General features: G+C 47.2%; 1 long non-coding RNA gene across 1 annotated transcript; it reads right to left on the bottom strand.

Annotated features, from left to right (window-relative positions):
• Positions 1-14,584: 14,584 nt before the first annotated feature.
• Positions 14,585-17,062, bottom strand: LOC135815391 (uncharacterized). Its single transcript, XR_010553288.1, has 2 exons — positions 16,645-17,062; positions 14,585-15,191 (listed from the first exon to the last, which is right to left on the bottom strand). It is a non-coding gene; the product is annotated as an uncharacterized LOC135815391 (long non-coding RNA).
• Between the last annotated feature and the right edge of the window lie 260 nt (positions 17,063-17,322).

The raw sequence follows: 17,322 nt of genomic DNA, 5'->3' as shown, positions 1-17,322 counted from the left end.
TAGTTCTACTCTGTACTAGTGAGTAGTGTCGTAGATTTACAGTCGGTACTATGTGCCAAAACTACAGTAGGCAAAAAGTAACTGTTAGTTAGTTAGTTGTGAAAAACCTTCTTCAGTCACACAGACTGACTGTCACTGACCACAGTCGCGCTGCTTCAGTTCAGTGACTGAGTGAGTTAGCGGGCATTGCATCCCTTCGCCAATCACTGACTAGTCGACTGTACTTGTACTTGTAGGTCTACCAGTACCAGTACAGTACAGGCACCACGCATGACTGCTGTACACTACAAATGTACATTGTACTGTAGCATGTAGCGGGTTTTCTTCTTCTTTCTTTTGAATGAAGGTTCGAAGCACCAGTACAGTCGCTAGCTAGTACTAGTGTACTACAGAGTACAGTGCTGGCAACTGAAATCCAACCCCCTAACTGGCCTAAGCGGTGCGCTCACATCTTAACACTACGAAATACCGGTAGAGGCCGCTAGAAAGTGAACGCACCGCCCAGGGGATCGGATTTCAGTTGCCAGCACTGTAGCAGTAGCACTGTACGATCAGTGTACACCATGTACCAGTGAACAGGGACAGGGAGTCGTACCCGGGCCAAACGGTTACGACGACTTACGATTCTCTACACAGACTACACAGTACACTAGTCAATACTAGTCACTGCATGGTCTGATTTGGTGACTGACTGTATCACATGCACACATTCACACTCAACTAACTACTACTTGTCTCAAGTCACGCGCACGATCAAAGACTCGTCTGGTGCGGCATAAGACTAAGAGTGACTCTCACAGTCACACTCACAGCCTCACCGACCACACAGCCTGGTAAACAGGTCGAGCCAGGAGTCAGGTGCAGAGCTAGCTAGCTGTAGACTGTCTGTAGTAGATCTACTACAAAAATAGTGTAGATTACAGCCTACACTCAGGCTACAGCCTACACTACAGGTGTAGTGTGTATGTAGCTTAGCGCGTAGGCTTTTGTCGTTTTGATCGATGGCAAAACTAAAACTGCAGAAGACGTGGGCGGCGCAGGTCACGTAGACATCTACGTCAAAACTAACAAAACTAACTACTAAAAACTAACTAACGACGTAACCGTCGTTACGTAACCAGTCGTTACTTTAAAAAAATCAGAGATCTTGTAACGCACCCCTCAAAAACATGGCACGTGTGCGTCATTATGCGCATGTCGTAGACGTGGTTTGATCAGCGCTGCTAGTATCAGTATCATGTGTGTAATGACTATGTACGTCCGAAAATACTGACTGCAAGTAACACTGAAAATGTTACATGTAAGAAACAGGTGTTATAATCCAACACTGGTTAAAAAAACCAGTATTAGATAAACCTTGTTATAGTTCACGCAATTGGAAGGTTGTAGTAAGGTCACTGTTTCCGAACACAGCGTCCTCCACCTTGTTTCATGCTGTCAATGTAACAATTGCATGTAAGAAACAGTGTAGCCTAGGCTAACATGCAACATGGCTAAGGCCAAGTCCTTGCTTTTCACTTCCAGTCGACCCGGTAACTGAGGCTGGGTACTATGCGTAAAACTCTGCTCCGAAAAGAAGGTCAGACAGTTGTGCACGTAAGCGCGATTATAGTGCACCGATAAAATTTAATTGTGATTGATTTAATCATGAATGAGACCTTCGACTTTGTACGCTAGCGCTGGCAAGTCGATCATGAGACTGTGCGCAACCAGCACAAGTCAAGGCAACTCTCCACGAAATCATTATCTGCTGGCTACCAGTATATAGACCTACATGTACATGTACCAGGTATCTCGACCAGGAAAGCAAGACCCGTGATGTCGTTGAGTGTGAGTGAACCATGGCATGGTGTACTGTCTGTGACTGGTCTGTGTGTATGTCTTGATGTGACTGAGAGGTGAGTAGAAAGGAACTAAGGCCAAAGTAAGGGGGAGTAAGGGTGCGTTCTCTCGGAAAAGTTGGAGACTCTCCGAAAAGTTCGAGAGCTGTTCTTATATGTAGGACTCAGTGACCAGTCAAGGCCCCATGACCAATCACGGTCCCCGTGACCAGTCAAACAGTCACAAACCCCCCATGACCAGTCACAAATTAGTTTACCAGTCACAAATCACCATACATGTACATGTGTAAAGCACACAGTTCGTGACTGCTCGCGGAGTGCTTCGTACTGCAGGATTTGTTGTGGAAACTATAATTCCCTATGAGCGGTCACAGAATACAGTTGTGACCACTACAATTCCATGCGAACAGTTACATGTACATGCGGAATGTACAGTTGCGACCACTCTTTCTCTGTGAGTAGTCACAAGCAGAATATAGGTATTTTTGTATGTAATAATATTATTTTAATCTCTTTTCAAACAATCCACAAGCCAAGAAGAGATGCGTAGACGGAAGAACCGTACTCTTGGTGATACTGATCGCAAACATGATTAATTCCCCCAGGCCATTGAGCACCCAATTCTAAACCTTATCTAACCAAAGACTTTTAAAAGTCACTTTTTTTTAAGTTCTTGTCAAAGCAGCATGCCAGTTCAAGAACATCTCGTCAGACATACATATCGATACATGTATGCCTACATGTACTACCAAGAGTGCATAACCCCAATGTTATGTACTCTTGCCTTGGTACTACTACATGTACAGTGCTGCCAAACCGTCCGATTTTTCGGACAGTGTCCGATTTTTGAAGGCTCTTCCGAAAACCGGTCCGAAAAGGGAAACGTCCGAAAAGCAGCCAAAATGTCGGAGATCATTACTTTCCTATATGCAGAAGTCCTGTACTTTCACTTTTCAGCGCAACTGAAGGCACTAATCACTGTACATTTGCTTCTAAAAAGGCTAGCGCTTGGCTGTGGAAGTGCAAAGTAACCATGCCTGGATCAGGCTGGATGGCATGTACACTGACAGTCTGTACAGAGTCAGTGTGCGACCACACTCATCATTACAAAATTCATGACAACTCTGGGGTTACCATGGCAACGAAGCGAATTTTCATGGTGTTTTAGGCAATAATTATTTTGAATATTCTCTGTAAAAAAATTGCCGAGGAGGAAAATTCGCACAATGTGGCCAGCGTTGGCGGTGAAGGGTGTCCGATTTTGGGCGAAAATTATTTGGCAGCACTGCATGTGGTAGTACAGTCATACTCAGTAGTCAGTGCACGGCACATAGTAAGACAAGTCATGTAGTAGGATCATTCATAGGCTATGGTGTAAACAAGTCTCTGTGATCTGGAGAAGACTTCAATGTGTGGGTTCACCTATCCTTTACAGCACACAGTCACACATAGTCATAAACACGACAATAATGTGACTGAGCTCTTGCTTGCAAATATCTATCATCAGACTGGCATGTACAGTGTACTGGTGTATGTGCATAAGTTATCCCGGCTGTCTGTACATGTACTAGCACTGTAAACATGAATGACCCAAAACTCCTGTGAAAAGCGCACTTGAAGAAGGCAGCTTGAAACAAGGCCGGTCTAGCTAGGCAGCTCCAGGAAGAGTGCTCAATGTGTCACCAGCAAATCCTATAATAGGATTTGGTTTCTGGCTAAAGCCTAAGGATGTCGCTAAACTACTAGTAGTACCTATGCAAATTGATGAAATGGGTTTCATGAGGTGTTTGGAACTGTTTTCCATACACTTTCGTAGGAATAATCCAAATTTCAAGCCGATCGGCCAATTTTTGGGGTGAAACTTCCGATGTAGTACAGCTAAAAGCACCAGATATGCCAACCTGTGGCAGTGCTCCCCAATCAATCACAGACATCTATTCATGGTATCTGTGTACTTATTCAGCATACTAAGCATTCTATCATCATCTGCATCCATTACAACACTCTGCAGAAAACTCAAATCCTATACAGGTATAATTATAGGATCTGACAAAAAACTGACGTGTCCTCACTAAAATGGCCCTATAAGTCAAGCGATAATACTGGCACTCTTGAAAACTTCTGAAGAGAACCTACTGATACTGCCATAACACCTTACAATACAATTTAGGCACACAACTTATCCCGGGCGGAAGCATGGTCAGGATTATTGGAAATTTTTCAAAAAATCCTATACATATAGGATTTGACAGTTTAAGAGATACAAAATGCTGTCTGATGCTCGCTGAAATGCACTAGGTAAAATTATAATCTGAATGAGACGCAATTGAAGAATGTGGAAACTGCATAATAATTATTTTGCTTTTGTTTTACATCGCAAGTCAAACGGGCAATCATGCCCAATGTTATGATGACGATGGAAAGGGAGAAAAGATGAAGAACAAGATTAGTTATCCTGGATTATGGGGAGTGAAGAAAACGGTGAGTCTAGGAATCTCTCCTTAGATCATCAACATTGGTCATGAAAGTAGACTTTCAATGGACGTGAGAGTTGAGGTGTGTTGCAGAAATGTGTCTGCTGTGCAGCCTCTGAGTAGGAGTTGTACACAGACTGGCCAGGGAGTGCATGCGTGCGCGTGCTGCTTCCGGTAGTAGCACTGGGAATATTATTTCCGAAGATACAGATGGGACTAGTCATGGATACACTGAAAGTAAAGTGGATTTGGGCCTCTTCCATTTTCTGATGGGGCATTTTGTTGTAGGAAGAGTGTTCGCACAAGCTCATAATTATGACATTACAGTCAATTTCGCTTATAACGACACTCGGCGGGGCATCAGAAAGTGTCCTCATTCGCGAAGTGTCGTTATACCCGAAGTCTCAATATAATGTATTTTACTATTACAGTTGGATGGGACTTTGCTCTGGGCAAGGAAATTCTGTCGTTATTCGCGAATTGTCGTTATATCTGCAGTAGTTATTAGCGAAGTTGACTGCAGATGCCTCTTCTAAGTTCTAATCTCTTTCGATTTTTGGAAGATAGAAGAGACATTGTTGCGAACAGTACACACGTTTGCCTTAGAAGAACTACAGTCCATTCAGAAAAGTCGAGTTCTCGAGTACTCTTGTGCGTGTAGGCGCATGTTTGCGCCCCTGAGCACCGCCTGACCGTCCCTTAGGCTTAGGATGTCAGAGGCTCCCAGTACCATGCAAGATGAGGCAGAAGGACCCAGCCGTAGATTTGATTTAGCAATTGTAACCCAGGACGGGCATGTGAAAATTGCCAAATCCTGCGGAGTGTATGAGAAGGGACTCGGAAGAGTCGAGCTTGTAGCCGCTCTCCGTAAAGCCGGGATCGACAGGAACTATGGTAGAGGATCAGCCCCCGTGCGAGCCTGCTCGGAGGTGGAGACTTCACCAGACGACGTCGCAGCTCTCAAGATCGCAGTTGCTGACCTCCAGAACGCCGTGAGGCCCTGAGGGACCTCACAGCAAGTCTCCAGCTGGTAAGACACCATTATGAATCATGTGCCCCACCATTGCCCAGTTCCAACGTGGGTAAAGTGCAGGGGAAAGCAACCATTAGTCCCAGTGCTACTACCGGAAGCAGCACGCGCACGCATGCACTCCCTGGCCAGTCTGTGTACAACTCCTACTCAGAGGCTGCACAGCAGACACATTTCTGCAACACACCTCAACTCTCACGTCCATTGAAAGTCTACTTTCATGACCAATGTTGATGATCTAAGGAGAGATTCCTAGACTCACCGTTTTCTTCACTCCCCATAATCCAGGATAACTAATCTTGTTCTTCATCTTTTCTCCCTTTCCATCGTCGTCATCATAACATTGGGCATGATTGCCCGTTTGACTTGCGATGTAAAACAAAAGCAATACAGCAATACAATACACCGGAACCCACAATGGGTAAAGGTCACGTCTCTATGTCTAAGGACTCCTACTCAATGTTGAATACGAATACTATGCGCCAGGCAAGAGATGCTGAGCGGGGTCGGGCTGGTGGAGTTCGGAGACCTGGGCTCTCTGGGGCTACCAGGATCAAGCGGGCTGTTTTCTGCGCGCAGGGCATCAGCTTACAGTCAACAGTTCAGGATGTGGTTAAATACTTCGAGGACAACAAAGTCACTGTAACCAACTGCACCCTCTTCCAATCCCAGAAGGGTTTCGGCACTTGCTGTGCACGACTTCAATCGATGCTAACTGTGCAAGCACGGTCACTGCCACCGACTTTTGACCTAGCAAAATCACCATCCGGGAATGGTTTTTTCAAGCCATCAACAGCTGAAAAGAGCCAAGGCGATCAGTTAACAGACCAGTGACGGTCCTAAACCCTCTCGCTGCGCCATTTACTGTCAACTCACAAGCATTTTACTTTTCATCTCTCCTCCCCGATATAAAGCCCCATTCCCAAATACGCATCGCAACTCTTAATACATGCAGCTGGCTTTCTGAAGCTGAAGAAGTCTCTAATTTATTCGCTACAGCCCATTTGCACGTACTAGGCATAACCGAAACCTGGCTCCAACAACACGTACCTGATGCCCTTCTTCTACCATCCCCGCATCACCACATCCTCCGTAAGGACCGCAGCCAGGGTACAACCCGTCGCGGGGGACGTGTTGCCTTCCGCATCCACCCATCCGTAGATCCCCCCCCCCCCTGTCTACGTTATTCCCACCGGCCAGACCTGCAGTCTAGTGATCCCAGTGTAGAAATTATTTGTGTTGAACTGTTCACTGGCCGCAGTCGTACCATTCTCTTCTGTTGATAGACACCAGGACCCTGCCCACTTTTCCCGCAGTCTGCAGGCATGCATCGAGCTAGTTCAAGACCCCGCAGCGACAGCTATAGCAATCGGTGACTTCAATGTGCGGCTCAGCTGCTGGCTACCATCTGATCCCATTAGCCTTGCTGGAGCACATCTTTCCAATGTGTTTGACTCCGTAAATCTTACATAACTGGTTCGCCAGCCCACTCGATACTCAGTAGCTGGACAAACCTCTTCTCTTCTGGACCTTGTCGCAACTACCAACCCAACAGCTGCTAGGAACCAGACCACTGCCCTGTGATTGTAGATTTTAAGTACTGTATAACTCAAAACAGAAGCACGCAGCGATCCCTAGGTCCTCGGTGTTGATATACGATTATTCAAAGGTAGACTGGAATGAATGAATGGCCATTGCCAATCTAAACCTACTCAAATCAGTCACAACATCGACTAGTATCGAAGAGGCTTGGTTAAAGTGGTCTCACAAAGTTGTAGAAGTGGTAAAGCAGTATGTACCGCAGAGACAAGCCCACCATCCTCGCAACAACCGGCATTGGTTCTGTGCCGCGGCAAAACACCACCGTCTCCGTCGACATCGTGATCGACGTTTGCTACAGCTAAAGATCTGGCAGAGCAACGGACTGGGTAGCCTACCGCCTTGCAAGGAATGTGTTCACTGCCGAAATTCACAAAGCAAAGCGACGTTTTTACGCTAACATGTCGGCCGGTCTTGAGGAAAACCGTGGCGGACACAAGTGGTGGCAGAGAGCCAAACAACTATGCAATCTTTCCAAGCCTCAGGCTCCGATTCCTGATCTCTCAGATGGAATTTTTAAGGCTACACACGATCTAGAGAAGGCTGACTTGCTAGCTCGCCTATTCTCTCAGTATTCTTCACCTCCTTCTAAGCCCCCGGACTGCACACAGCTACCCACAGTCACGGTTGTCGAGCCCTTCGAATTTCAGCAATTGAGTACCACTAGTGTTCTTTGGACCCTATTACACCTTCCCCGGTACAAACGCACGTCTGGACCCCTCCCTAAGCGAATCCGCCGAGAAACAGTTCCAATATTTCCGATTCACTAACAGCTATATTTAACCTCAGTATCACCTCTGGCATGGTTCCATCAGATTGGAAAACCTCTATTGTTATCCCAGTATACAAAGGCAGTCCTGGCTCTTATCGCCCCATTTCCCTGCTCCACGGAGTTGCGAAGGTGTTCGAAAGTATGATGAGCAAGCAAATGAGAAATGACTACATTTGTGGAGGCCAATAGTCAATACCCTTCTCCGTATGCACCAGTTCGGGTTTCGCCGGCAGCGGTCCACCACTGACCAACTAGTCCAAATGACGTCCTCAATAAGAAGAGCCTTTGACAGCAAAGCTTTGTGCGACGGACTCTACCTGGACTTATCAAGGGCATTCGATAAAGCCAGCCATTCTGTCCTGTTGCATCTTCTCTCCTCATTCTGCTCATCATCTTCAGTCAAATGGCTCGGATCCTTTGTCTGTGGGCGCTCTATTCATGTTCAAATTGGTAATCAAGTTTCATCGCCACATCCGTTGGGGGCAGGAGTGCTGCAGGCTTCTCATCTAGGCCCACTCCTATTTTAACATACTGATCGACAGTATCCAAACAGTGACTACCAACACTTTGAGCCTTTTTGCGGATGACCCCAACATTCTGTGCATTTCCCCACCGACTACCACAATTACGGCTCACTTGTCTCAGATTGAGCCTGATCAAGCAGCGTGTATCTCTTGGGCTGAACATTCTGGATCAAGTTTTAACGTAAGTAAGTGCGCCCATATTATATTCCAGTCAGGCAGGACCACGGCAGCAGAGCAAATTGTTCAGATGAATGAAGCTAGCCTGTGTCGACTTGAGGCTCATCGCCATCTTGGAGTCCCTAGATTTCCGTGTGCACATTCGTTCCATTATCTCTAAATTTCGTAGCGGAGTGTTCTTGCTTAGTCGCATGGCTCTTTTTTTTCCCCTCCATCATGTCATTTCTACCTTGTATAAGTCATGCGTTCGCCCTACCCTAGAGTACTCTATCCCCGTTACGTCTGGTTTTCCTTATTGACGGTCCAAGACCGGGATAGTATGAGTAGGCTACAAGCATCTGCAGCTAGCCAGAGGATATCTTGCCGCCAAATTAGGGAGGAAGCCAGATTGGATGACTCCAAAAGAAAACCTTAACCAGTGTGCAGGCTGGGAAGCTATAAAACGGCGATTACAGATCCTTTCACTATGCTATTTTCCCGCCTGCAACAGTGCACTGTGCGGTTCGAACCCCAGTTCAGGTACCCTTTTTGGACCCTTTTCAAATTTCACATCACTGCACTAGCGCACGCATGCACTGTGTACGATGAACTGATCACGAAAAATCGCCAGAGCCAGGGCCTAGGGCCCATCTTTTTTTATGAATGGACTGTAGTAATAATTGCTCTACTGTCTAAATAACTGTGTATTCACTGGGTATAAAATATGGATAAGAAGAACTCCTGTTATAACTTATAAGTTATCGCAACCTTATACCATCGGTCCTTTGGGTGTCCGTCCTAAAGAGGGGTGGAAACAGCTCAAAATAATTTTGCTTTGAGATGGGGAGTGGCCTTGATAAGACCAGGAGGACTTGCTTTTTTCTTAGAAGATAAATTCCTACTGAAGTAGAAGAAATGGGAATGGCATAAACTTCAACAAACTTCAAGTAAACAGCTGGGGACGTGAACTGCCTGAAAAGAGAAAAAAAGCCAGACCCACCAGGACTCGAACCCGGACCTTGCTTGTCATGAGCAATGCTCTAACCAATTGAGCTATGGCCAATATATATGGGACCAGGCCGAACCTAGAAGGCGCTGACAAGTAAGTTTCTAGGTTCGGCTTGGTCCCATAGCTCAATTGGTTAGAGCATTGCTCATGACAAGCAAGGTGCCGGGTTCGAGTCCTGGTGGGTCTGGCATTTTTTTCTGAGGCCTTCCAGGCAGTTCACTTCCCCTAACTGCTTTCCTTGAAGTGGAAGATGAACCCTTTTATAAATTTTATGGAAATGCAAAGTAATTCTGTAAACGTAGTGCGGTATTTTACCAGTTGTAAGTCGACCCCGGTAATAGGGAGGTTTCGCTCTACGGAATTACGTATGAAAATAACGTAGGAACTGCACGGAATTCTCATACGTAAAAATCAGAGCTGTTGGGTTTCGTTCTACATGATTTCTCCACGACTGCATGCTAAACATGCGCTGTTGCTTTGGAGACGCGTTGGCTGCATGCGCCTGCCGCATGCACCATGAACCGAAACCGCGTTTCCCTTTTTATTTTGCATGTGGTGTACGGTGTGTGTACCTTGTGTTTCGCGCGGCTTGAACGTTGCCATGGACAAATGCGGAAAATGCAAAAAAATGTTTCAAAAAGTCCTACGGAGGACCCAACGTAGGAAACAGCTTTCCTACGGAAATCCGTAGAGAGATTTACGTATGAAAGTTGCCCTCGCTCCCCGGCGCGTACGACATATGGATTTTCATACATAATTACGTAGAGCGAAACCTCCCTAATAACTCAATCCCCCAGAGGTTATGCGATAACGTCAAATCCGCCATATATCCGCCTCACATCTGTCTTTACTACGACTGCTGCCATCCGACGTTACATTCGAAAGCTCCCATCTGACAAGGCGCCGGGCCCAGACGGCATCACTAATCTGGCATTAAAGTCCCTTGCGCCCTCAATAGCATACCCCTTATGTCTGATTTTCAACCTATCATTCCGCACTGGTCGTTTTCCCTCTGCATGGAAAACAGCTAATGTTATACCGATCTACAAGAAAGGGTCCCGCCATGAAGCATCAACTACCGTCCGATATCTCTACTGTCCTGTGTTTCCAAACTCTGTGAGCGCGTTTTCTACGACCAATTGTACTGTCATGTCTCGTCACGTTTGAGTTCAGCTCAGTCCGGATTTCGCAGAGGCGATTCTACCACCCTCCAGCTGACGCGCCTGGTGCAATTAGTGTGTCGACATCGGGATGCTGGAGATCTAGTCGGGATCTGTTTTTTCGATCTTGCCAAGGCCTTCGATACCGTCTGGCACCGGGGGCTTTTGGCCAAGCTTCGTGGATCATTTACTGTAGACGGCAATCCCCTGCTATGGCTGACATCTTACCTAACTGGGCGAACGCAGTACGTCACGGTACATGGGACGTCCTCGGCCGACACAACAGTACTATCCGGAGTTCCCCAGGGTTCTATCCTCGGCCCCTTCTTTTTATTTTATACGTCCATGATCTGCCCGCAGCTGCCCCGGGCCGCGACATCACTGTTCGCAGACGACACAACGCTCCTACGGGCATCTCCTAACATCACTGGCCTGATGAGTAACCTAGCTAACGGGATTCAAAGAGTAATTTCCTGGATGTCGTCTTGGCGGTTATCGCCCAATCTGTCTAAAACTAAAATCATGCTCTTTCCTTCTCAGCCCGATGTTCCGCCCCTCCTCCATCCCACTTTCCCCCAGCCTATAGACATAGTCTCCAGCCATAAGCATCTTGGCATTTTCATTGACTCTAATCTTTCATGGGAACCCCACATCGATTACATATGTAAACGATCAAGTTCATCTTTAAGAATTCTCTCTTCTCACTGTTACCATCTCCCAATCTCTTGTAAACTCTTCTTTTACTCAGCTTACCTACGCCCCATTTTTGATTATGCAGATACTGCTTGGGCTGGAATTTCCACAACCCGTGCTGCCAAGCTCGAAATTCACCACTAAAAAGTTCTCAAAATCCTCCTCCGAAAACTCCGCATGCTTCCATCTTCCACCCTTTATGCCCTTGCTGACACTACCCCTTTGTCTAAGAGACGTAATTCACATCTTGTCACCCTTATCCATTCTTTCAAACTCAATCTGTGTCCACCTCACCTCCACTGTTTCAACTGGTTCTCTTCCCGTAGCGCAAGAAACTCCCTTTCCCATCCGAAACCTAAGTCCTCCTTTCTACTTCACTCTCCCTTTTCACTGCGTACTCTGCGTGGCTGGCACTTCCCCAAGAAGCTAAGGACCTTTCTTCCCTCCGCCTTTTTAAGAGCCTTGTCGCGCCTTGACTTTGATTTTGTGTTTCTCATTTTGTTGCAATCACTGCTTATCCATGCCGGTTCCTTTTTCTTCTCCTCCCCTTCTCCCTTCCTTGCCGTGGTTGGCTAACACCCTCTCTCTTTGTATTGGCCGGTGTTCTCACTGTGCTATGAGATGCTGTAATAAATAAATAGGAGCCAGTTGGGGTGGCAAAATGCCGAAAGCGGGTACAGAAACCCCTTATAGTTATACAGAAGAATTTGGGGTGGCAAACGTACTACATGTATATGACGTGTATCGCATAACCTCTTGGGGCCTCGATTTCCCGGCAGTTAGCCCCGGCCCCGGTTGTAAGTCGACTACCCTTTTTTGGTTTGGTTTTTAGGTCATACGGTGTATTAAAAAGGTTGACTTGTATCCGGTGAAATACGTTAGCTTTCTAAAAGAACTTCGAGTAGTTGAAAAACAGTTGGGATCCGGTTTTCTACGTGATTCACTTGATCAATTGGGTCATGTGTTGTGTGTGTGTGTGTGTGTGTGTGTGTGTGTTGGGGGGGGGGGGGGGGGGGGGGAGAGGGGGTGTCAAATGATGGACTTCAGCCAGGGGAGTCAGACACGCTACATGCTACAATGCACTCGTACGGTCACCACCGTGTTGACTGTATGGTACTATTTTTGCCACAGCTAACCTGAAGTTCAATTGTTTTATCTACATTGTATATAAATGGAAGCAGTGTCTGCTCTAGGATTTCAAATCATCCGGGTACACGTGTACCTGGCACAACTCTTGCAACCGGGACAGAGCCGGGTATGTTCAAGTGCGGCTACCGTAGATCAGGGAGTCGTAAATATGTTGCGACTACCTGATGTACATGTAGATCTACATGGTCGTATGAGTACATGTAGGAACCAGGGAGTAGTAAAATACCGGTATTTTACTACTCCCTGGTATGAACGTGCTGGGTGGTCTGCCGTGCGCGCCTGCACTACATCGTAGTTGCAGCCTCTCACCCCCCCCCCCCTGATTTGAAGTATTTTTAAAACAGCATGACGACCAACCGGGTCACGAGTGACCCGGTGTTCTTTTCCAAACGGGTCCAAGTACTACCCAACCAGGTCGCTGACTCGGCTCTGGAGCAGACACTGGAAAGTAGGTTGCTCCCCTCACCAGAGCTTGTGTTTTCCCGGCCGGCCTGACCTGACACTTGACTGTCTCGCGACTAGCATCCAGAGCACACGAGAAGTCCAAGGAACCTTCGGCTCGGCAAACCTGCAAGATAGCACCACTCCCTGCTCTATACACAGTGTTTCGGGGAATTCACCTCTCATCAGTTGAGCTTGAGTGGGCTGAGGAAGACAGTGCCTACCGAGAAAAGCGCGACCTCTGGTGTGGGGAGCAATGTAAATTTATCGTCGCGGTCGCTTCCACTACTTCGTACATTGTATATGAGTACAAAATTTCAGGGAGGGCATGTCCGATTGTTGACCGCACCACCCAAAATACCATTTCAAGGCCCTCATCAGCATCCCAGAGCAATCCTTAGTGAACACAACAGTAATGTGTTCCAGAGTGTGTAAAACGTTTACAAGCTCACTTCCCACTATGCCATGCATGCAACGTCTTACCACCATATAATTATCACAACGGACGTCTTCCATATCTAGCACAAGTTCCATGCACACCACTATCGCTCAAACCAGACCCACCAGCACCCGTTTCATTCCATCCATGAATGATTTACTCCCACTCTTACTCACATCCAATCTCCGACATCATTCTGTATCTCCACACAGCCAGATTCTACTTGTCCCTGCTCAATCGACTCAACCGCACAATGGCAACACCCAGGCCGTCCTCAGAACACCACTATAGCTAGCCGGACCCGTCTGTATCACCTTCTGCCCACAACTCAACCATCCATCTCCTCTCCATTTCGTCAGCACCACTGCTAACCCCAGCTTGTTTACGAGAGCGTCAAGCTGCCAACAAACCTGCAGAGTCGTCACCCGGCCTACTACTAATGCTACTACCAAGAGAGTCCATAAGTTAGGACCATAACCCTGTGGTTTTGGACTCTTGCTACTACATGTACCGATGCTGCTGCTAGCACACCACCAAAGCCAAGGGCATCTCCTGGCCCTACAGGCATAGGGTGATTCAAGTACATGTACACAACATATCCGCAACTCCTGCTCTACCTCTTCCTACCAAGATTGCCAAAACACCTTCCACTGCACAGACTTGCTCCGCAAGCACCACAGTCTCCCTCATCACGTCGGATGATGTACTGTCTGATGAAGACCCCTTGTAGGCTAGCACTTCTGGGTTTCTAGTTGGTAACATTTATGCTCCCCCCCCCCCCCCCCCCAACCATCACCAACACCACAATGCATATTTGCGACAACAGTCCATCACACGCACAAGGACAAATCATTCTGATCAGAATAGCATGATTGCGACCCTCACCCCTTCCCACTGATCCTGCGTACAACCTGAGCATATGTTCCTGAGGCCCACGTGTCTATCATGCAGTAACAGTACATGTACATGTAATTGTGATACGGATTCTAGTCAAGAAGGCAATCGTATTTCCGTGGCTTCTGCTATGACTGCCAGTAAAATACAGCATGGCTGTGGTAATGGAATTGCAGCTGATTCCACATAAAACTGAGTGAGGGTTGGGAGAGGCCCCCGAAAACTCCACCAAAAAGTCTGGATGTGGACAAAGTGATTGCTGCGCCGCTGACCCTGGTTCAGGTGGTACACGTGCGTCCGCAAACCTGATCCCACCGCAGCCCAGACTGAACCATATCTTTGCCTGTGTCGGGACACATCCCTATGCAGATGCACATAATTATATGCACATGGACAGGAAGAGTGAAAGTAGCAGTTCTCTAGAAAAAGAGAATGCCATGACTGTGATTGAGCTGATTTTCTGAAGTTTACAGGCTCCTCCTCAAGGTAATAATTATTATGAGCTCATTGTAAACGAAAACAGTTCGCTGCAAAGGGTCAGTTTTGTACTGGTTCAAAAAGGAACATGGAGAACGGTTCGCTATAAATCTCGAAATTTGCTACACAGTGTGAATTTGGTGTATGAATGGAGTCGACTGTCGTTTCAGGCCCGGTGAAAACGGCACCGGAATTCAAAATTTCAAATGGTGGTGGCTCTGTAGCTATTTCTCACTGTACGAGCGAGAAAACAGCAATGGATCAGTCAAGTTAGCACCTTCACTGATAGAGAGACTTTTGAATGCCTTATCCAGCGCAAGCCTGGTCATATGCCTGCGTCATTTCATTCGCTGGCAGCGTGCGTTCTGTCAATGTGTGGTCTTGTACTGACGCAATACGGTCCAGGCGTGCGATGCAAAGGGCAAACCCTATCTAAGAGCATGAACAGCCACCCAGGCATAGAATGTAGGCGGGACACCAGACACTGACAGCAACTCCACACCGTCACACTGAGGCTGTCATCTTTAGCTGAGCTATGCATCAAAACAGAGATGACAGGTTCCAATCAAACCATAGCTGGGTTGACACTGTAAGAGCTGCATTGCCATCAATCTTATCACTGCTCAAGTCCTCTTCTTGACAGAGAGAAGAATACACAGCAGGACCTCTCTTATCAGGACCTTCTAGGGGGTACCTCCCATAATCCGCCTTGATGCCTTGCAGGCGCTAGGCAGGCGTACTTGCATGACTGTAAACAACTCTTGCAAAATCTTGTAGCGTAGTGATGCGCTTATTGTACTCGTATGCGGGGCCCCGGGGAACTTTTTAGTCACACTCTTTCCCGCCATCAAGAGTACACGTAACCAATGGGAGGTATGCATCGAAGATGGCCGTCACCTTTTTTGCGGGGCAAGTTGCCCCATTTTTGGCAGGAACAACCCATTCTACAGTAGAGTCGCGCGCTGAAGAACGTGGAGCCCAAGAACGTCCAGCCTGAAATACTAAGAATGCCACAGCCTAAAGTTAAGAACGGCGGTGTTGTTTTTCTGGGAGCTTGTGGGATACATATGATTCAGTACGCATTGTTTCTAAGAACGTGTTAAAAGAACGCAGCCAGATTGCAGAAAAATAAGAACGTCCCTGGCTAACCCCTTGGAAACAACGTTCTTGGGCGCGCGACTCTACTGTAGTACATTTATGAGTATGACCTCACAAAGTTCATGACCTTTTATGCAGAGTTGGTATTACAGTGTGTACGGTTGTAGTGGACTTGCCCCGCAAAACCTAACGGCGGGAAATGGATGAATACGTCCAAGAGTACATAACCCCCCAGAGTGTGCAACGCCCGATCCAGCTCTGCATAGGGTCTTGGTCGAGCGGAATCAGATCTTTGCGTCATAATACCGTACACATCTGAGGGGAACCCGGGGAGTCGCGGGTACTCTTGGATCAAAAGCAATGGTGCCCTGCCTCGAGACCGGCCTTGCGCTGGTGTGGAGTGTACGCATGACATCAGAAGATCCGATTCCGCTCGACCAAGACCCTATGCAGAGCTGGATCGGCGTTGCACACTCTGGGGGGTTATGTACTCTTGATACGTCCCATTATTATGATTATGTACTCCTGCTGCATAACACTTTAAAACAACTAGCTGTGAACAGGCCTCTTTTACGGGCAAAATGTGTACTTGAGCTGGTTGTACCTGCCAAATATGGGACAAGCTGTCCCACAAAAAGTTTGCGGCCATCTTCATACCGGTACCTCCGGCTCCCATCATGGCCCACATATGACCGTTGCTATGCTGCAAGTATCATTTCCTTTATGCATAGCTGATGTGTGTTGGAAGTGATTTCCGGCTGGTTTGCAATTTTCTGTGCCTCATCCGAATTTTCGCCAAACCTGTTACATAAAAATTATGGATCCCCTCGTCATCTGATTATGGCAGCCTCAGCTCAGTGCACAAGCACAAATCTCCACTGTACTTACAACACGATTATACACCGTGACTTGGTTGAGAGAGGAACACAGCAGGAGCAGGAGGCTAGCTGCTGTCAGTTGTCTGTCGGCCCGGATGCTGTGGCCCTTCCTTGTCACTGTCAGGGAGCGCTGCTGAGCATCGAATCGTGAGCAACGCCTGATTAGATGTACACAAAAGACATTCCATGGTCTGGTTATCTAATACAGTCAGTCACTGTACAGGTCTAGGTGCAATCTACTCGCAGTCACTGACACTGAGGCAGTCATCCACTTCTAAAGTCTAACTAAACCACACACAACTATTATTTGATGGGGGTGAAGTTGTATTTTACGACTCCCTGATGGAAACTATTTCACCTTGCATACCAGCTAGAATCTACGAAGTAAAAATGTCCATGGTCGACCGGTCCCTGGGGTCATGCCCCATGGACTCTTGTATCTTGATTCTTGGTTGTAGACCTACATGTACTCGTATAAATAATAATTAAATTTTGGTAGTTACACCGTATAGCGTAGGGCTTGTGGCTCAATGTAGCTGAACCATCGGACCTTATTTGTCAGCTTGGATCACGTGATCCATCCAGCTGCCGCGTGCGGCAAACAGCCCAAATAGCGCTAACTCTGGGCTGCGAGCGTTTGCTGCGACTAGCGCGCTAGCGCTCTTGACATACACAAACGCGCTAGCCA

Source organism: Sycon ciliatum, chromosome 4, assembly GCF_964019385.1.
Source record: "Sycon ciliatum chromosome 4, ocSycCili1.1, whole genome shotgun sequence".
Taxonomy (NCBI): Eukaryota; Metazoa; Porifera; class Calcarea; order Leucosolenida; family Sycettidae; genus Sycon; species Sycon ciliatum.
Note: the sequence above shows the minus strand (reverse complement) of the source record. Positions and strands in the feature narration are given on the sequence as shown.